Raw genomic sequence first — 3,723 nt, 5'->3', positions numbered from 1 at the left:
AAAGTCGAGAGCAAATGACGCCTGGAGCGTGAGTCTATCGCCTAGAAGTGACCTTCTGTAGATCGGTCGGAGGAGTTTGGGTCGTGGAGACGGTAGCACGGGAGTCCTTGGCTGATGGTTGTTTGAGATTCGAGGACGAATCTAGATTGGTGGGGGAGAATTGTAACATCCGTGAACCGAAATCTCGGTTTGGGGATTGCATCGGTCGATGCAGAAGGTGCATCGGTCGATGCAGAAGGTGCATCGGTCGATGCAGGTTCAGTTTTGTGCATTTTGACTTAAGTCAAACGATGCGTTTTGGGCAAAGGGAGAAGAAAAAACCCTTAATCATTTCTTTTGTCTCATTAGTCGAGACTGACCGTTTTTGAGAGAAAATAGAAGAGAGAAAAAGTTCTTAAGAGTTCTTGGAGATTTTGGGTGATTTGAGGCAGTTCTTGTAGAGATCTGTAGCTGGGATCGTTGTAGGAGCTTCCTGGAAGTGTGTTCTTGCTTGTTTGAGGTTCAGTTTCGTCTTGGCAAAGGTAAGTGCAGGACCATGGCTTATCTAAGCTAGTAGATGGGAGGATTTCCTTACTGAGTGTTTATTAAATACTCATGCATTGCAATATGTGTTTGTGGTGCAGGTAAAGGCAAAGTGTGATCGTGGAATCCAGGCAATGAAGAGGAGGATGTTCTAGGGACTCGATTGGATGTTGTCTGGCATTGCTAGGTTGCTAGAGTTGGGTCATTAGAAACATTGCTAGGTTGCTGATTTCATGTTCCTGATGATTGGTTATTGGATTATGGTTATATTTGATTATTGGTTATTTATATTTATTGGATATTGGTATTGTTATTCCGCTGTTGGTTGTGTTTGTGGTTAGGTGGCTAGTGGGTATGAGACCACTAGTTGTAGTTACTTATTATATTATTTATTTATTGTTTATTATTAAAAAAAACGAGTCGGGTCGTTTCATTTCTTTTGTCAAGTCTTACTGTTTTCCACTATGTTTAATCATTTTCTCCTCAAATATTTTCCATCAAAAGTGTTTGTGAAAGAAAATCATCGCCTGGGTTTTTTTTTCTTCTGATTCATCTATCTCATTCCCTTTGGTTATTTTCCTTCCACAAGAGTTCTACACGATATTCTTTGTTTTTTCTTCGTTCACTTTGCCATATATGTGTTCTTTCGGTGATTCTGAGATCCAAAATTAGAAGTTCAATAATGTCTTTGGCGATGGATAAGGCTCTTTTGGCCATGTCTCTTAAAGATGAAGAAGAAGAGGCTCCTTTCGTGATGCCAGACCTTCTAGATTACCTTCTAGATTACATGCCTCCTGCAATTAATTTTAAACAATTCCAATTTGGGTCCAGATTTAGAATCTTCCTGTTAACTATTACACGGCAAAAACCACTACGACTTTAGGTTAAATACTGGGTGAGGTCAAGGAGGTAGCTTTTGATCCAGACAAACCCCAAATTCATGGTTTTGTTTGAGTTAAAATTCAGTTTGATATCTCAAGGCCTCTTCGTAATTCCAAAGTCATTACTCTACCTAATGGAGGTTTGACTATCGTAAAATTCCAATACGAAAGAATCCAAAAGCGTTGATTTCTCTGTCAGCGTCTGAAGCATGATGTGGATTCTTGTCCAATATTGTCTAACAAGAAAAAAGATGAAGCTGAAGCGAGAAAAGCGGGGATCCAGGTTCCTAGTCTGGTTAAGAAGTTGTTCCTCAAAGAATATGATCCCCTCTTTGGCATCTTGCGGGAAGACCAGGTAGGGATTGGTCCTAGTACATGCAAACATAGAATCGCAAAAGAAGTTTTAGAAGGTATGAGGCAATACTTGAAGGCAAATACAATGGACGACTTTCAAATTAAAGTCGACAGGATCCAAAAGACGATCGGTGAGGTTGAAAAAGATCCCATAGCTCAGAAATCCATTCTCCGTCTGGAACTTCTACTTGTTATTCATCATGACATCAACAAGAACAAAGGTCTTGTTTACGGCTATGACAATGCGGCTCTTTCCTTATCTTGAGTGTGCTGTTCTTCCAAGTTGCCATCTTCTAAAGATCAAGATTCCCCTTTGAATTTAGAGATGAATTGTTTTAGGGAAGCCGAGTTCTTCAATCATTTGTCAAAAATCACCAAAAATTCCAGGTCACTTTCTTGCTTTATCCCAACCTTTTCAAGATAGTGCAACGGTTTTTAGGACTGGTTCTTTTGGAGCTGGTCCTTCCGACACTATCCAAAAAAAACCTAAAGCAAGGCGTAGACCTCAAAAGAATGCAAGGAAACCAAAAAACAAACTGCCTAGCATTGATGGAGGGTCTCAAAGCTATATATGATCTATGTTTTGAAACACTCAGGAAAGATAAGAGGAAAGCAGATGAGGAGGATACAAGCACTGCAAAACATCCAAAGCTTACTTCCTTAGAGGTGGTCTTAATGAGAATTCTGAGTTGGAATTGCAAAGGTTTGGAACGGTCTGAAGACTTGGCTTTTCCTCGTCTCAAGGAGCTGCGTAAAAACCACTTCCCTGAGATGTTGTTCATAATAGAGACGATGCACAATAGGAATATATTAGTAGATTTGTAAAGTATTCTAGGTTATGAACGTGTTTATACTATCCAACTTGTTGGGAGGTGTGGAGGTCTAGCTTTGTTTTGGAAGAACAATGTCCAAATCGAGTTCAAGTATGCAGACAATAATCTGATAGACATGGAAGTTCAGTTTGGAGCGGTTTCTTTTTTGTTCTCTTGTATATATGAAGATCCGGATTTCAAGAAAAGGAAAGTGGTATGGGAAAGAATCTCAAGGATTGGAAGTTTGAGAAAATAAAGCTAAGTTATGGTAGGGGACTTTAATGATATCTGCTATAATGGAGAGAAGATAGGGGGACCTAGAAACTCTCTTTTCAAACCTTTCAATGAGATGTTGTCAGCTTGTGAAATGTAGGAACTCTCAAGCAATGGAAACAATTTAACTTGGGCAAGAAGAAGATATGACCTTTGAATCCAAAACCGGTTGGATAGAGCTTTTGAAAACAAAGACTGGCTTCTTTTTTTTCCCGGCATCAAACCAGTGGTTTTTGGAAATGAGAGGATCATATCATAGGCCTGTTCATATTCATCTTTTAACTTCTCAAGATTCATACAAAGGGCTTTTCAGATATAACAAAATATTTCTCAATAAACCTAGAGTCGAAGAGATTATTTCCCATGCTTGGGGTTCTTGAGATACTGACTTGAGGCTCCCCTTGGCTAACAGACTTCGGCTTTGTCGTAGTGTTCTAAGCGCTTGGAAGAGAGTGAATAATATAAACTCCAAAGATAATATTAAGATCGAGGTAGCTTTGGATGATCAACAATCTCGCCCTAATCCAAGTTTCTACCAGATTGTAACTCTCAAGAAAGAACTGGCCCACACTTATAAAGAAGAAGAGATCTTTTGGAGCCAAAAAAAGTCGGAAACAATGGATAAAGTGTGAGGATAGAAACACTAAATTTTTCCAAGCTTATGTCAAGGAATCAAGAGCTTGAAACATGATCGAGAAGCTGGAGGATGTGAATGGAATTAGTCAGTTCTCAGAAGGAGCGAAAGGGGACGTAGCCTCAGCCTATTTCCAAGAATTATTCAAGTCTTCAAATCTTTCTAGCTTTGTTAACTGGTTTGGAGACCTTCAGTCTAGAGTTTCCAATCAGATGAACAAGAGTATAACTAAGGTGATCTCTCCAGG

Source organism: Camelina sativa, chromosome 14 (genome assembly GCF_030686135.1).
Source record: "Camelina sativa cultivar CO46 ecotype springtype chromosome 14, ASM3068613v1".
Lineage (NCBI taxonomy): Eukaryota > Viridiplantae > Streptophyta > Magnoliopsida > Brassicales > Brassicaceae > Camelina > Camelina sativa.
Note: the sequence above shows the minus strand (reverse complement) of the source record.